Below are 18,992 nucleotides of genomic sequence, written 5' to 3'. Positions count from 1 at the left end.
AAGTGACTGGAATTTGACTAGCTTTGCTGGTGCTTTAGCAATTGTGAGAAATGGAAAGCCATTCACAGATGGGGAGTATGCCAAAACATTCATGCTTGATGTTGCCAATGAACTTTTTGATGACTTTTCAGATAAAGACAAGATAATCAAACAAATAAAAGACATGCCTCTGTCGGCAAGAACTGCTCATAATCTTACCATCATAATGACAAATCAAATTGAGGCAACACAAGTGAAGGACATAAATGCAGCACCATTCTTTTTTCTCACTTTGGATGAGTCGACAGACAAGCCATTTATCCCAGTTCAGTGTGATTGCAAGGTAGGCTGTCGGTGACACACTACGTGAGGAAAGTCTTGCTGTTTTGCCTATGAAAGAGACAACAAGAGGGGAGGATTTATTCAAGTCTTTCACTGAGTTTGCTAAAGAAAAAAATCTACCAACGGATAAAATTATTTCGATGTGTAGTGATGGTGCTCTGTGCATTGTGAGGAAACCCATCCTAAGTTTCATTGCATCCCACATTAGGAGGCACTTTCTGCTCAGATGTGTGGCGAGCAGCTTGGTGAGGTGATGTCGCTGGTCATTCGGGTGGTCAACTTTATTGTTGCCCGAGCTTTAAATGATCGCCAGTTTAAAACATTGCTGAATGAAATTGGGAATAATTATCCTGGTCTGCTTCTGCACAGCAGTGTGCGTTGGTTGTCAAGAAGGAAGGTGCTCAGCTGTTTCACGGCTTGTCTGAGCGAAATCTGGACTTTTCTTGAAATGAAAAACGTCGAGTATCCTGAGTTAGCTAACACTGATTGACTCCTGAAGTTCTACTATCTCATGGACATGACTGAACATCTGAACCAACTCAATGTGAAAATGCAAGGTGTTGGAAATACAGTCTTATTTTTTCAACAAGCAGTGTTTGCATTTGAAAACAAATTGGAGCTCTTCATCGCCGACATTGAAATAGGTCGTTTACTACATTTTGTAAAACTGGGAGAGTTTAAAGATGCATGCACAGCAAGTGACCCTGCTCAACATCTTGATCTCTAGCAGCTAGTGGGCTTCTCATCTAATTTTCTGCAGTCATTCAAAGTGTGCCTTGGAGAATTTCATGAGCGCACTCATCTTAAGTTCATCACCCATCCACACAAGTGTGCAGTGGACAGCGCTGACTTGGGTTACATCCCTGGTGTCTCCGTCAGAGATTTTGAGCTACAAGCTGCTGACCTAAAGGCCTCAGACATGTGGGTGAATAAGTTCAAGTCACTGAATGAAGATTTGGAAAGACTTGCACAACAGCAAGCAGAGTTGGCAAGCAAACGCAAGTGGGGAGAAATGAAAAAACTTCAACCCCCAGATCAGCTGATTGTCAAAACTTGGAACATGCTTCCTGTCACATACCACACACTTCAGTGTGTGAGTATTGCTGTACTGACAATGTTTGGCTCTGTGTATGCATGTGAGCAGTCTTTCTCACATCTAAAGAACGTTAAGACCAACCTACAATCACGTTTAATGGATGGAAGTCTCAACACCTGCATGAAGCTTAACCTCACCACGTATCAACCAGATTACAAATCCATCAGCAAAACCATGCAGCACCAGAAGTCACATTAATGGTAAGAAGTACTTTATTCATCATTGGTTAGCAACAGCATAACAACATTATTAAAAAGAATTCAGAAACTTATTATACTTTAAAAGTGTTGGTCTTGCTTTTAAAATGCACATATTTACTTGTATTTAGTGTTAAACACATTGTATGGCTCTCACGGAATTATATTTTAAAATATGTGGCGTTTATGACTCTCTCAGCCAAAAAGGTTCCCGACACCTGCTCTAGACATTTGACTTGTTATGACTTCTGCATGGCATACTACTTTGTTCAGTTAACCTCATGGGTCACTCCCATATTTTCTTCAGATCTTTGTTAAATATCACTGTATCAGTAAATCATTTCTCAATAATCCTATAAAAAGAGCTAATTCTACCCTGATCCTTATTCTGGCACTACTCATTCCCCGACTATGATTTATTTATTTTTCTCCAAAAATACTTTCATATGACAAATATGTACTTGTTCATTTGCTAATTTCATCTCCTCCTCCACTAGAAAGTAAGACCTATACAGGCAGATTTTAAAAATGTTTTCTTCATAATTGTTTTTTCATAATTCAATACAATGTTTTGTATTTATAAAATGCTCCATAAATATTTATTAAATTAATTGATGAATAAACATTTAACTGTCTGTTTTTACTATTCAGTCTATGAACTCTGAGGGAAGAAACTAGGTGCATTTTACTTATGTTTGTTTAATGAATAAGTAGACAGACAAGTAAATGCATCGCATCTTGAGCACTTAGCACAGAGTTAGTCACACTGCATACATTCATATGCTTATATGGAGAAGGACACTTTGAGCAAAGAACAGTAAATAAAAAGACCAAAAGTCATATTCTAAAAATAGCAGAGTCAGGTGGATGGAATGGAGAGAATGAAGGAGAGAATAGTAGGAGCTGAGCTCTAATTGAGATATATCACTTAGAACCTTGTAGGCCATTTGAAAGACTGTCTTTTTTAAAAATAGGAAGGTACTGATGAAAGGCTTATATTCAGAACATATAATGAAATCTCAAAATTCAATAATAAATATAATCAAACAAACAAATATATAAAAAATTGGCAGATGATTTGAATAGCTACTCCACTAAAAAGATATGTGAGTGGCAAACAAATATATGAAAATGTGTTCAACATTATTGTTCATTAGGCAAATGCAAATTAAAATCACAATGAGAATTAACCACACATTTATTAAAATGATCAGAATTAAAAAGAGTAACTATACCAAGTGTTGTTGAGAATATGAAGCAACTGGAAGGCTCAAATATTTCTTGTGGGAATATAAAAAGGAACAACCAATTTCAAAAATAGTTTCATACTCTTTTAGAAGTTTAAACATACACCTACCTAGTAGCATCTTAGAAATTTATACCAGCTTTTTTGTTATAGCCAAAATCAGGAAGCAACTGAAATGTTTATTTATAGTGAAAGGACAGACACACTTATGTGTAGCTGTAAAATGGAATATTACTCAGTAATAAAAAAAGAATTAGTGATACATACAAGGACATGGACTTGGATAAATCTCAAAATAATTGTGCTTATTGAAGGAAATTAGAGAAGAAAGTACATACTATATGATCTTATTTATAAAAAAATTTACAAAAATGCAATCTTCAGTGACAGAAAGCATGATAGTTACAGAAAGCAGATCTGTGGTTTCCTGGCAAGGGTGGTGAGCAAAAGTGGTTAGGGTAAAGAAGAAGGGATTACAAATTATAGATAATCGATATGTTCACTATCTTGATTGTGACAATGGTATTGTGTGTTAGTATATATACGTGTCAAAACATAGCACTGTACCATTTAAATTTGTACAGATTCTCATACGTCACATCTCAAAAAAGAAAATGAAAAAAACAAAACCAAAACCTCTGGTTTGAAATATTAGAAGAGTGGAGTTGGCATTATCTGGGGAGAAGGCACCTTGGGTAGAATGCCGCTGGGGGAAAGATGGAGTTCAGTTTTGGACAAGTTATATTTGAGAGGCTTATTAGACACCCAAGTGAGACATCAAATAGGCAGTAAAAATACAAGTCTCGAGTTCAAGGGAGAGGTTTGGGATGGAAATAAATGTGGAAGTCATTGACCAACAAATAGTACTTAAAACTTTGGTAGGCATTCAATGGATATTTGCAATTGCATTGGGAACTACATTCTTGAATCATCTAACATTTACTGAGCATCAACTACAATTTGCTAGATACAGTTGAGGAGACAGTGACACATATGGCTATATTATGAAACAAATATTGTTATTTGTGCATGATACTATCTTTTTTTCACTGAGTTATTATTTTTTTAATGTGGCTTTGTCTGTGTTGAATGTCTACTACAGCTCTGTAGGATTGTACTTGCTAAGGGATCTGAGCATCTGTCAAAGAGCTTGGAAGTTAGAGTTTAAAAGTCCGTGCTAATGATCTGGTAATTGTTTTAATGGGTTTTCAATGAAGTGTGAATTTCTCTGCTGACTTCTCAACAAAGTGTAAAGTATGGTAAAGTATGTGAAAGAGTTATTCTCATTCATGTGAATTTGTCTCTGTCTCTTAACCGGAATCAAGAGACATTGCCAAGTACAGCTTTGGTTACTTTGTCAATACCAATCTGCTTTGGGTGTGTGAGAATTCAAGCAGCCCTTCTTAGTTTTGTTCAGCAGGTGGGGTAGAGTAATGCAGGCTGCCTTCCAGAGTGCCTTCAGCCCATTTGAGCAAAGGAAAGACTTGAGCACTTGAGAGATTTAAGAACAATAGTTATGAAGAAGCCAGCCTGGATTCCTGACATTATATTGCTCCAGACTTTTTCTTGTCTCTCACTTGAAAGGGAATTGAGATTTCTATAGGTTTTTAAAAATTTTTTATTTCTGTTTCTAATACATTTTGTCTAGAAGACCAAAAAGTCCCTAATGTGGCATCTCAATCCCTGTTGTTGGGCAAATGAGTTTGTAAAATTTGTATTTCTTTAGTTTGCTCACTTTTATTCTTAGAAAATAATGATGGGCAGCCACCTGTGTGCTTGCCCTCAGAGCAGGGTAGTTGATTGCAAATTGCAGATTGCATTCCTGCTTGGGAGGGCCATTGTTTTGCTAATGTTTGCTGGGGGAAGGGGTCTTTGTGGGCCAGGCAGTTTTGCAGAGAGCAGAGAGAATGCAGAGTGCTGAAAAAGAAGCCAGTTTTCGCAGAGAGAGAAAAGATGTGCAGATGGGGAACCAGAGCTGAGGGGCTTTGCGAGCTCTGCTGAGACTGATGGGGCCTTTGATTCTAGGAGGAACTGGAGAAGATTCTCCTGGTTGTGGAACTGGAGAATGCGTCATGGCTTTGGGAGACCTGAATAAAAGGGAATTGTTTTCCCTGACTGTTTGCTTGTTGGCTGGTGAGAGACTTGAATAAAGGAATGGCCCACCATTTTTTTTACTCCACCATTTCTTTACCATCTGACTGAATCCAATGGGAACCTGCAAGGCCACGATAGCAGTGGCCACTGGCCCTACACCTGTGAAAGAACATTTTTGTAGAATTGACATTAGTGCTTTCCTTAGGTTTACTGACAGGTAAAGCTAGTTTTGGGTGTTTATTTACACTAACCCAGCAATAATTCAGGAAAACCTTTCCTCATATTACTGAAGGGGTAGAGAATGCATAGTTTTGTGTGTTCTGAGATCCATTTTCTTCTGCCTTTGTCTGGTGGCATCTTATAAACCTGGAGGGCAGGAAATGACCAAATGTTTCTTGTTTGAGGCTTTAAGGCTTGGGGTCTATGCCCTCTATGTTAGCTCTTCAGTAGAAATATTACTAAGTGTACACAGAAGCCACTGACAAGTTTATTTGAGGGTGAAATTCAGCCCAGGGCAAAGCAGTTGTGCCTTAGGCTCTCATCAATATGTTTTAAGGTGATATTTTGAATGAATTATTCAAAATAGATCTGAATTCCATTGAGGTTCTTAGTGTTGCAGTGAATTAAGAGTGTGACTGCTTTAGGCTGGGTTCCTTGGAAATAGACTCTGACATGACATTTGTATACAAGAGGTAATTGAGGAGCACTCTGTGGAACAGCACCAAAGGCAGAGTTTGGGGAAGTAGGAATGGGTGCAGGAAGAAGTTGAGCTGAGGTGCAGTTGTAACTGAGACTTAGCACAACCCATGAGGAGTCCTGGATCTGGAGTGGTCCTGCGGAGCCCTTCCTGGTTGAAGCATTGAAGCATGACAGCAGGAACATTGTACCTTTTTGTCAACGGTCAATGTCATTGAATGCAGGCTGCTCCTGGGGAGAGAGTATAACCTTGGGAAAGGGAATTTCCTTGGGCAGAGGGAAATTCTTGAACTGGGACTCAGAAATCAAACATCGAAAAGGAATGCACTGAGCAGCTGGGGAAAAAGTGCCTCAGTCTGAAGGGGAGATCCGGGTCAGGTACCATAGCATCCCTTACACGTCAATAATGGACGGAACCGTTGGACTGCAGCTGTATTGGTGAAAACTGATAGAGATTTTCATTTTGCTTTGAAATTATGTCAGCTATTTATGCCAATAATAACAAAAATGAAATTATTGCGAGTTTACGCTGCACTGTCTACACCAGTGGTAGTCAACCTGGTTCCTACTGCCCACTAGTGGACATTCCAGCTTTCATGGTGGGCAGTAGCAGAGCAACCAAAGTATAAATAAAAAGGTAGATTTAACTATAGTAAGTTGTTTTATAAAGATTTGTTCTGCCAAACTTAATGAAAATCTGACATAAAGTACTTGGTAAGTAATTATTATTATATGCTTTAACTTGCTGTAATTCTGCTTTATAAATTTTATAAAGTAAAGTTACTTCCCTACTTTATAAATCACCATTACTATGGAACCGGTGGGCAGTTAGAAAATTTTACTACTAACAGAGATACAAAAGTGGGCAGTAGGTATAAAAAGGTTGACTACCTCTGGTCTACACCATAGTTTCTATTTTTTTCTTTTAATACAGCAGCTCTGTAAAGTAGATATAATATTACTGTTTTTTTGAAAAGTATTTTATCAGAGAGATGAGTAGCCCAAAGTCACAGTTAGGATCTGATTCATATCACGTGCTGTTCTTCAAGTTACACTGTTTTCTCTGTCCAACCACACTGAACTTTTTCTATTTCCAAAATTAATCTTGCTTTTCCTTGGCTTCTTTGAATTTGAATGATGTTGATCACTCTACCTGAGATGTCTTTCTTTGCTTGTTTGCCCATCAAACATCCATTCATCCTTCAAAGCTCATTTGAAAGATCAATTTCCCGGTGAAGTTTTCCTGGACTCCCTCACAAATAGTTACTCTTGGTTTATGATCCCAGAGCACTTTGTGCATTGCACCCGATAGATGATTGATACATGTTCCTGAAATAAAGCCATAGGTTTATATTTTTCAACCATACTGTGTTGCTTTGGGGTTTGCTTGATACATTTCTTCCAACAAGCTGCTCAATCTCAGAACCTCTCTGTTTTCCTGCAGCTCCCAGTGAAGACAAGAATGCATATTCAAAGCACCTCTTTTGGCTGACCAAGTTGAGCATCATCACAGAAAATTCTGGAAACTCCTATCAAATTTCCTACTTCAAAATATTTTTGTTGTTGAATTTGTCTGAAACTCATATAGAGACACCAAATTTTATTTACAGATATTTATTTGGTTCACACTGATAGTAGGCTGAGTCTATTTGTATCCAGAAAGTATAAAAGGTATTTTGATTCATTTTTCTAATTTTCATTTTTCTTTTGGGGTAATTTTTTCATATTGATAAGACTTCAGTATGGGGGAAAACAATGTAACAGCAATTCTCAGCATTGATTTAGCACAGTGGTTCTTAATCTTTCTAATGCTGTGACCCTGCAATACAGTTCCTCATGTTGCGGTGACCCCAAACCAAAAAATAATTTTGGTGGCTACTTCATAACTGTAATTTTGCTACAGTTATGAATGTAAATACCTGATATGCATTATGTATTCTCATTGCTACAAATCAAACATAATTTAAACATAGTGATAATCACAAAAAATATTTAATTATATATTGAGAAATATTTATTACTAATTCTAATAAATAACATTTCACCATGGCATAGCATGGGTTTAAATATAACAACAATTCCAAATAAATAACATTTCACCATGGCATGGCATGGGTTTAAATATAACAACAATTCCAAATAAATAACATTTCACCATGGCATAGCATGGGTTTAAATATAACAACAGTAATATAACAGTAAACAACAGTGCAATATTTTGCAACAGTATGCTGCCAAATTCAGTGAGATGGTTGTGGTTGCTTCTTGCTTACCAATTCAGAAATTCTTGGGGCAGTCTTTGCAAGGGCACAGCGAAGATCATTTTCCACAAGTCTACTTCGGTATTTAGACTTGATTACCAGCAAGCTGGAAAACCCTGTTTTGCAAAGATATGTTGTTGGAAAAGGAAGAAGAAGGCCCAGCACAGTCTCAGACAGAATAGGATATAACTGTAAACACTTAATCCAGAATTTTGTCAGTGGCATCGTAGAGAAATCTGTTCTCGCTGTATCATTGTTAATTAGGTCAATGAACTCTTCTTGCGCCGTCTCCGGAACATCTTCAACTTTCACTGTGAATGGACTTCTGGCAAGTGCAAATGGGGTGTCAGGTAGATTAGGAAAGTATGATGAAATTTCGTCTGCAAGCATGTGCAAATGTTCTTTCACAGAAGTCGAGCGCCTTAAACAGTCAGCTGTTTTGGCAACTGTGCAATGAGCTAGATGCGCCAAACAATGCTCTGTTATTTCACACTGAAGTCAGATGGTTGTCAAGAAGAAAAATTTTAAAACGTGTCTTTGAGCCTCGTGATGAACTGAAAACATTTTTTAATCAGACAGCAAGACCGCAATTCGAAGCACTTTTTAGCGATAAAACTGAGCTGCAGAAAATAGCTTACTTGGTGGACATCTTTGTCATCTTGAATGACTTAAATTTATCACTGCAAGGACCAAATGCAACGTGCCTCAATTTGTCCGAAAAAATTAAATCATTCCAAATGAAACTTCAGCTTTGGAAAAATAAATTGGATAAAAATAAAATTTACGTGTTTCTTACATTATCTGCCTTCTTTGAGGAACATGACATTGAGCCAGACTTCTATAGGAGGCAGATCTTTTACACTGCAGAATCCGCACAGCAGATTCCTCAGTGTGAGGCCTCTTTCAGTCTATTGGGGGTGGCGGACTCCACCTTTGGAATTTTTCTGCTCTAGGAAAAGTTCTAGCATGAAAAAAATTAAGCAACATGCTCTATATTTGAGTGGAATCTGCTGCAGCCTCCCATTGACTTGAATAGGAGAGGAAGAAATGTGTCGGAAACTGTCATTTCTCTACCTCTTATTGAAATCAAAAGGAGACTGCGGCGGATTGTGTGGTAACCTGAGATTCTCAGGAGCTCTCTTCCACAAAAGCCTCCTCACTCCCAATGAAATCAATAGGAGGCGGATTCAATGCCTGAAACTGCTGATTTCAGCAGTTTCCTCATTCAGAATATGGGAAAATAGTGGGAGATATGGGAGATAATTATACATTGGGGAACAGTGTGAACTACATCTTATAGTGGTCTCTTATAGTATAAGACCGATGTAGTTCACACTGTGTAAATGTATGGTGCTTTGTGTAAGTGTAAGTTGCTTTATGTACTGTGTAATGATTACACACAAAGCACCTTACACTTACACAGTATTGTGTGTATGGTGTGTGTACTGTTTTTACATTATTAACCTTTTTTACACCAGCAGGCTGTCTCGCAGGCTCTCTTGGCTCTCCGCCTCTTGCCTCTCTGCCTCCTAGGCTTCTGTCCTCCGGCGCTTGCTGCACCCGCCCACTGATGATGTCAGCAAGTGCCGGACACACGTAATGCACTGCTATGGACTGTGGAGCATCCCCCCCTTCCCCCTCCCCTTAGGCCCCTGAGGGATGATGCAATCACATCTGCGCATGACCGCTGGCATTCAGTTTGGAACGCACGTCCATAACGGCCTGCGTTCAAGCTGAATAGCGCTGCTGCAGACAGTAGCGCAGCTTCTCAGTGGCTAAAGCCATCGGAAATATATATTTTCCGATGGCTTTAGGCGACCCCTGTGTTTTGGTCATTCGACCCCCACTGGGGTCACTACCCACAGGTTGAGAACCGCTGATTTAGCAGATGAAAAATCTGAGGTTGTAAGTGAAGATACACACTGTTAAAATAACTTTAGTGACCTATAAACTTGCTCTAGGTTTTAGAGCTTTGCTGGTGGACCTATGCCTCAGACTCTCTCCCATCTGTTCTTTGTGTTCACTCCTGGATGAAACTAGCCTCAATACCCAAGCTCCATGGTGATTGCAGCATACACAATCCTATTCTAAAGCTACTAAATTAAAAAAGGAATCTCCTGAATTAAAATCAGGGATAAACACCGGCTTATAAATTCTTTGTAGAACTTTGAACAAGAGTAGAAATAATCAATTCTTATTAAAAAGACTCCTTACATTGCCTTTCCTCTTTTCCATTGGCAATTTTATCATGGACCAAAGCCAGTTCTGTCATCATTGAGCAAAATTTGACTTTTAATGAATGCTTTGGGGCTGACAAACTGGTCAGTATCTGGAAGATATCTTTCATCAGATCAAATATGGATTTGAAGTAGAGATGTATACTGAAAAGTGGACTTTTGCTCCGACTGGACAGCAGTTTGCTGAGACAGTGTAGACTGTCATAGTCATAGGGTGAGTGCCACCGGACTGGCTCCTCTCTTGTGTGACCTAAGACAAATTCTGAACCTTCCTGGCACTGTCTTATAGTTGTCTTGCCATCTGTTTCACTAACCTGGCTTCTTCTGGGAACAAAGCTCCTTCTATTCCTGCCCCGTTCAGTGCACAGCAGCACTATTCACTCTAAGATGGTGATTCTAAGTAAGTGAGTCTATTGGACTACTCAATGCAGACCTCTTTTAAGTGACAATTTACAACTCAGGAGTGACTTAAGTATAGGGAGGGAGAGGTTTTCTATGCCTTATTGTAAATTCTTACCATTGATTGACCTTATAGAATAAACAGAACAAATTCATTGTTAATGTTGGACCTTAAATCTTTTTTCTAGTCATTTCTCTCTTTTTTAGGTGCCCACACTCTTAAATACACGGTCCCTTAAATATTAATACAGCTTTGGCATTTAATCAAAAAGCTTCTTTGGTTTTTTCTTACTTTACATTAGCTTTTCGTGAAGCATACTATCAAAAGCACTGAGAGACTACATAATTCATATCTATGGCTTTTTCTCTTCCAAACCCCCTTTTCCATGGCCAAGTGATACTACTGTGACTCCTTGGAGACTTGCTGTCATTAAACCTTTCCCCCAGGTCAGTTTTCCCTTTACAAGTCACTAATATAATAAATCAATATTCTGGAGGTTTGTTGAAGATGTTGAAGCTATTTTCAGAAACCCAAAGATTATACTCTTTTCCCAAATGTTTTAAATTGTAGTTCTTAAACACTTTAAAGCACCAAATCTACAATTCTAAAACATTGCCACAGTTTTTTTTTGTTTTTGTTTTTTTTTTCTTTTCTTTTTTCATTTTTCTGAAGCTTGGAAACAGGGAGAGACAGTCAGACAGACTCCCGCATGCGCCCGACCAGGATCCACCCGGCACGCCCACCAGGGGCGACGCTCTGCCCACCAGGGGGCGATGCTCTGCCCATCCTGGGCGTCGCCATGTTGCGACCAGAGCCACTCTAGCGCCTGAGGCAGAGGCCACAGAGCCATCCCCAGCGCCCGGGCCATCTTTGCTCCAATGGAGCCTTGGCTGCGGGAAGGGAAGAGAGAGACAGAGAGGAAAGCGCGGCGGAGGGGTGGAGAAGCAAATGGGCGCTTCTCCCATGTGCCCTGGCCGGGAATCGAACCAGTTTTTGTTTTTTTTGTTTTTTTTTGTTTTGTTTTATTTTATTTTAGAATTCAAGTTGTCCTTATTTTCCTGTTTGTATTAACCATTAATGCTACCTTACCTGATCCCCAACATTTGTTTATATTTTGTGTCTTTTTAGTTATTGCCTGCCAATATTTGGCAGACATACTCACATTTATTCAAGAAATATTTATTTAGGGGCCACTGGCATGATGTGACTTTTAGAGGTTCTTATTTAGGGCTGCCTGTACTCACAGGGATCTGCTCTGCTTGAAATGTTCTGCTTTGGGTCAGGGAAGCAAAATGTGGCATAAAAATTGCCTGTGAGCTGGTGAAAACAGTTATGGACATAGGGGCATGCTCAGGTGGTATGTGTGGTGGTTTAGGGCTAGAGCAGCATGAAGAGATGGGGTGTCCCACCAAACCTAATGAGAGCCCATGGGCTTTTTTTTTTTTTTTTTTTCATTTTTCTGAAGCTGGAAACAGGGAGAGACAGTCAGACAGACTCCCGCATGCGCCCGACCGGGATCCACCCGGCATGCCCACCAGGGGCGAAGCTCTGCCCACCAGGGGGCGATACTCTGCCCATCCTGGGCGTCGCCATGTTGCGACCAGAGCCACTCCAGCGCCTGAGGCAGAGGCCACAGAGCCATCCCCAGCGCCTGGGCCATCTTTGCTCCAATGGAGCCTTGGCTGCGGGAGGGGAAGAGAGAGACAGAGAGGAAAGCGCGGCGGAGGGGTGGAGAGGCAAATGGGCGCCTCTCCTGTGTGCCCTGGCCGGGAATCGAACCCGGGTCCTCCGCACGCTAGGCTGACGCTCTACCGCTGAGCCAACCGGCCAGGGCCCATGGGCTTTTTCTTGAAGATCCATTATTGAAGCTCAAACTTAAGAAAAAGAAGTGAAGGAGGAACAGAAAAGTGTAGCAGGCAGAGAAAGCAGCAGAACCGTGGTGGTTTCAAATATCATGGTGTAGTTGCAATTACAAATAATTCAGTATGGTTAGAGTGAAAAGGAGAAGGCAGAAATTTGGGTGGGGGATGAGCGGAGAGACATGGCTCTGGAGGTGGGCAGAAGCCAGTTCATAGAAAACTTTCTATGCTTGACAAGTGGCTTGGTTTTTATTCTACAGGCAACAGAGAACTGTTGAAAGATTTTTAGCAAAGCAAAGAACAGATGTGAGTTTCAGGTCACTTTCTGGGGTGTGAGGAGAACACATTTGAGGGGAGTGAGTTCCAGGGCAGAGAAACCAGTTCAAAAGTGACTGCAGCTGTCCAAATGAGGTGTGAGGACAGCTGAGACTCCAGTAGAGGTGGTCGGGTTGGAAAAAGGGGGTCCAGTTTGACAAATCCTTAGGAAATACTCCTGTTTGTGGAAGTGAGTGAATTGGCCATTTTGTCATTGCCCATGAGTGAGTGCAGATACAGTCTCTGTGGTGGTTCGTAGAGCAAGAAAGGCATTGCTCTTTCCTGAAATGATGCCCAGCACCTCTGTACACTGTCAATACATTAGGCAGCTGATTCTGTAGGAGCAATACTCACGAGGCGCCAAATTTCCTGCAGTGGGTCCAATTGGTTACTCAGAAGTTTTCTTTTTTTCTTTGTCTCTTAAATATCTGAAGCTTAATCCCAGTGAGGAGAGCTGTCATTTTCTTCCCAGACAGGAAGCCGAACTGTCATTTCGAATACCTTGGGGTTTTCTGAACTCACAAACCTTTCATTATAAGTACTTGTCTAACTTACAGGCAAGTTACACAGAGTTCTCACCATGCTCTATGTTTTTAAGATTCAGCTCATGTGTCTATAGTTCTGCCCTTGGTGCACAGGCCCCTCAAAGTAAGCTGCCTCAGCAGAGGTCAAATGAATTACTCTTTAATTTTGGGAGATGAGTCTTTATAAGGGGGTGTGTGTAGTCTATAACCAAGACTGCTGGTAGATATGCACTATATCTCTAATCCATAGAAACTTATGTAGCTATCAGAAGAAAAAATAATGCCAAAAAATTAAAAAAAATAATTCCTTTACTATTTAAAATATTTATAGGGGGTCCTCGGGTTATGACAGTCTTGACATATAACATTGTCAAGTTTACGATGCTCAATCTCCTAAAAAGTTAAAAAAATTGAGACGTGAGCATTTCAGCTTATGGTAGCATTATACTTAGGTACTACGTGGGTGGACTAGTTAGGTTGCGTGAGGTGGAAGAATATGCAGTACAGTGTACAGTACAGGATATTTATGTCCTTTTTCTGTGGCTTAGTTGTGTTTTTATGTTCTAGCTTATGATTTTACAACTGTGTTAGGATAGGTAACTGATTTAGGTTAGGGTGTATTTTGACTTACACCAAAATTTGGGTTATGTCACTGTTGTAGGAATAGAACTGAATCGTGACCCAAGGACCTCTTGTATTAGGAATCTCTGCAATGGCCAGGTTCTATATTAGGTACTACCTGATTCCTCTGAGAATAAGTAGTTGGTAGATCAAATCTGTGAGATTGGTTAGTAGAGGCTGGAAGATGCATGTGGAAAACTACCCAGGACAACCGTAAACAAGAGTACCAGGTGAAAGCCTTCACACCAGAGTCCTGGGGCAGAAGCCCGAGGTCAGGACTAGTTGGTCCACACACAAGTATAAACTCGAAGGAGGAAGAAAAAAGAGGGAAAGGTGAGAGAGAGCTAACAGACGGGACCAGACAGGGATGGCTTCAAGTGGCAACAGGTTAAGAATGAGAGTAGACGGCCCAGAGACACTGCTGCAAACAGATGAGAGTGAGAGGCTCCCTGTGGAGATGCCGAGAGCTCTGTGTGATGCTTCCAACTGGCCTAAAAAGCACAGGTTTGTGGCTGACAGGATTTAAAAAGTGCCAAGGAAGGGTCCTTACAAAATTTGTCTGCTTGCAGTAGATAAGACTAAAACAAGTGGGAGAAAAAGCAGTGACAGAGGGAAGGTAGCATCGGAATAAGTGTACTGCTGTGTGATATAAGAGCCTAGAGGAAGAGTTTGCGGGGACCAAATTTGTAGGAGTTTGGTGAGTTTAAATAAAGGTTAAGTTGCACAATTTTCCTGCTCCAAAACCTTCATTATTTTTAAAGCCTTATTTTTAAATTGTTAACCTTATTCATTTTTAAAGCACACCATGGCTTCCCAACTCCACGTTATGCACACTCTCTGTGTCAACCTCTACCTGTGACATTATGCTTCAAATTTCTGCTAAGGAGCCACCTCCTCCATGAATACCCACCTGGATGCCACTAAGTCAGCATCAATTTTCCTCTTTAGAGCTTGTATCCACCTACTTCTGGCTGGTAAGTTACTTGAGTGAGCAATCGTTTCTGCTAGGTCATGGGGTCCATAAAATATTTATTATTTACTATTGATCTTCCTGCACATCCAGTCCAACAAACTGTGGAGGACACTTCACTTGGGCATTCACAGATCTCTGTTAATTATCCCCTCACTATCCTTCCAATTCACAGAATTAAAAATTTTTTTTTATCTTCCATTATTCTAGAATCTGCCCCAGTCCAGGTAAGCCTGTCCACCTCCCATCGCCAGTTCACATTTTACTACTTCCAAACCCTCTTTGCTCTATTTCTCATATGTATTTTCTTCTTTCCTCTTCCTCCTGCCAGTGCCTTCTTCACTTTATTTCTGTTTTCTCTTCCCTCAGGTACTATCTTCAAGAGCTTGCCTTTATGACTCTTGACACATATTCATCTTTATACTATTATTCTTTTCTTGTCCATACATTTATTTACAAGTATTTTCATATCATTCATTTATGAAAACATTCATTTATCCACTCTGTCAAATAGTTACGTGTTTACTGTGTGACAGAAACTGTCATACTATGGAGACACAAAAGTAACATGACACAGTCCCTGCTTTCCAAATGTTCACAGTTTGGTGTGTTTATGTTACCGCTCTACTTGGGTTTAAAAAATATTAGATACTACTCAGCTGTAAAAAAGAAGGAAATCTTCCCTTTTGTGACAGCTTGGATGGACCTAGATATTAAGTGATATAAACTAGTCAGAGAAAGACAAGTAGCATATTATTTCACTTCTATGTGGAATCTAATGAACAAAATAAACTAACAAAATAGAAACAGACTCATGGATATGGATATTCTCTTTATCTATGTCAGAGGGGAAGTGTTTAAGGGGATAGGTGGAAAAGGTGAAGGGATTAAGCAGAGAAAGATAAAGCTCAGAGACTCAGACAACACTGTGGTAATTTGGGGAGGGAAAGGGGGCAGGGACGTAGAAGAGAATAAAGGGAGATGAATGGTGATGGAAGGAGACTTGACGCGGGGTGGAGAACATGCGGTGTTGTGTACAGACGATGTGTTATGGAACGGTCCACCTGAAACCTATGTAGTGTCATTAACCAATGCCACACCAATAAATTCAATTTTAAAAAAGTGGGTATAGACATCCATGTTTACTTCACAGTGTACAATGCATTTTTAAATTTTATTTCTTGTGTTGTTTGATCTTGTCACAAATTTTAAATGTAATTGCCAATCTGTTTGTAAATGTAATCGACTCTCCTGGAGTTCAGCGTTGCTGGGGATGAACACTGGAGTACAATATGGACCAGATGTACGAGATTATCTTCGAACAAGTTATAGCTCAACAGTGACATTGCCATGTATACTTGCTCCAACCTCTATAATTCATTCCAATCCAATTCAATTCCATTAAACTAACATTTACTGATCATTGGCAACATGGTCCACACTCAGGGTTCCAGAAAAAATAATGCTCAGACCCTGACCCCAGCAAATTCAAGTAGTGTTTTTTTTATCCTGCAGTGACATTTTTTGGGTTTTATTTCTCTATGCTAAAGACATCAATTATCTCTTCCCTTTATAAAGAATAATTGGTAGACATGTTTTCTTCTTTTGTCAACAGAATCCTTTAGCATGTCCATTCTCTGGTACCCAGTATATTTCATCACCTGTATCTGTCCCAGCTCCCCACAGAGAGCCACGGGAGGCCCACAAAAGCCATTTTATTTGTTTCAACTCAGCTGAGTTCTCATAGCTCACTTTCCAGTTAGACAAACATTACAACAAACTAAAAAGAAAAAAAAAGTAAACCTTTGAGCAGCCTTCTTAGAAGAATAGGCTCTAGCTGATTGACTTCACCTCTTGGTTCTCTGCACAGCGGAAACAAGTGCCTAATTGAGGTAGCGTTAACATTCTTTCTCTTAAGATGTACAGACGGCCCCTTCCACAACCCCTGTCATTCTTCTGAACGCTGGCTCCACCTCAGGGGGGAAATTCACGCTGAGATGTTGGCTCCACTGAAAAACCTCCACTTGGATATCAAAGAAGCGGCAGCAGGTGCTGGGGTGTGCCCAGGCTGATGAAAATGGCTGTGAATACCACAGAAAGGGAAGCGCTCTCTCAGCTTATAAGGGTAAGGAAAACTTTATGTTCTGTGTTAGCCATGAGAGCACGGGGAAAAACAACTTAAGGAAACCTAATCGTGAGGAAACAAGCTGTTTCCATCTAATGTCTCAGAAAACTCACATATTTTACATCTATTCTGGCAACAATACAGATATTTTTTAACTCTCCAGATATTCCAACTATAATGATGTGTTTCAAGATCTTTCCCAGCTGTGAAATGACAAACCGGGGGAGTAAGGGGCCCAGAGCAAGGCGCAGGACTATGGAGAGTCTAGGAAGTTTTTATTAAATGACTCATAAATACCAGGGAGAAAATTATAGTAGTTATTATAATAGCTATTATAGAGCTCATTTTAATTAAAGTGAAACTTGTATTTTTTTTTTTCTGATGTGGGACTGTATTCTGAAGCCATCACTACAGGGTTTGGGTAAATTGAAATGCTTAAGAACTAAGCCCTGAAAGGAGCAAATGTGCTTTGGGATGTTACAAATGAGGCTACTGATGGGTTAGATTAATTCTCCTGCTGAACCATGCAAGTGCTGCAGACCTCGCACAAGCTCTTTAACTTCTCTCAGCATTATTTTTTCCATCTGCAAAATGGAAAAGGATGGTGCACGTGTCTTGTGGGTAATTTCTATACAGCAAAAATGAGAGGAGAGGGCTTTAGGAGTAACAGTGTAAGTGTATGCTTCCCTCTACCCCTTTTATCCACTCTGACCAGTTGGTACCCTGTCTTCACAAACTCTCTTGAGCTCTTGGGCTCCCACAAGCCTTAAGCACAATGGGGCCTGTTTGGATGAAATTGCTGGTGACAAATATAGACATCAAAGGCACTTGAAGGAACACACTGGAGATATGAAAATAAGTCCCTCTCTTATGTCCACATCCTAATTCCTGGAACCTGTGATTATTCTTGCCTTATATAGCAAAAGGGACTTTGCAGATAAAACTGAATTGAAGGTCTTGGGATGGGAGATTATTCTGGGTTCTCTGGGTGCCCAATCTGACAAAGAAAATTGTTATAAGTGACACAGGGAGGTAGGAGGGTGGGTGTCAGAGTCCAAGAGAGTTGAAGATGCTATGCTGTTGGCTTCGAGCATAGAAATAGAAACTATAAGTTTAGCAATGTGCGTGGTCTATAGAAACTGGGAAAGGCAAGGAATGGATTCCCTCACAGCTCCCAGAAGGAATCACCCCTGCCAGCATGTTGATTTTAGCCCAGTGAAACCCATTTCAGGCTTCTAACCTCCCAAACTATTAGATAAAAATAAATTTAGGTGGTTTTAAGCAACCAACTTTGTGATACTTTGCTACAGTACAATAGAAAACCAACACATATCCCAAGCCAACCATTCCATCATTTGATAATAGACATTGGAGTGAAAAAAAAAACAAACCCACAGCTCCATCAGCCTTCTTCATTATAGGTAGTTTACCAACTGCAGGAAGAGCAGAGCTGATGAGAATGAACTATACTTTATAGCCTTATTCAAGTGTCTACTGCATGGATATGATTTGGCTTTATTTTATCCATCATGAAGTTTTACCTAGTCATCACTTCACACTGTTCAGAATAATCTTCTGAAACCAGAAATTGGATCACATCATTTTTCTGCTTAAAATTTTCAATACTTTTACATTGCCTTAAAGAGAAGGTGTGAATTCCTTAGCAGGGTCTATAAGACCCTCTGCATTATGTTCCCGACTGAGCTGCTGGCAACATCACCGACCACATCTTCCCCACCCTGCTTTGAGGTCCTAAACTCTACCCAGAGCAAGTTACTTCCCATGTGGTGGTTTCCCACAGTTCCTTGCTTTCACTTGAATGTCCTTGTATTTTAGCTGGTATTTGTTGAGCACTTTTTATTATTCTTGGCACATATAAATGTAGTAGGTTCTAGTAACATCCCTATTTTACAGATGAGAAAATCTGAAATACAGAGAATTTAAGTAACTTGATAAAGGCCCCCCCTTCGTTCTTCTTGGAGGAACGAAGATACTGATCTGGGAATACAAGTGAAGACAAAGGGGATAGT

The sequence above is a fragment of the Saccopteryx leptura genome, chromosome 3 (genome assembly GCF_036850995.1).
Source record: "Saccopteryx leptura isolate mSacLep1 chromosome 3, mSacLep1_pri_phased_curated, whole genome shotgun sequence".
Lineage (NCBI taxonomy): Eukaryota > Metazoa > Chordata > Mammalia > Chiroptera > Emballonuridae > Saccopteryx > Saccopteryx leptura.
The sequence above is the reverse complement of the archived record's forward strand: the minus strand, read 5'-3'. Positions refer to the sequence as shown.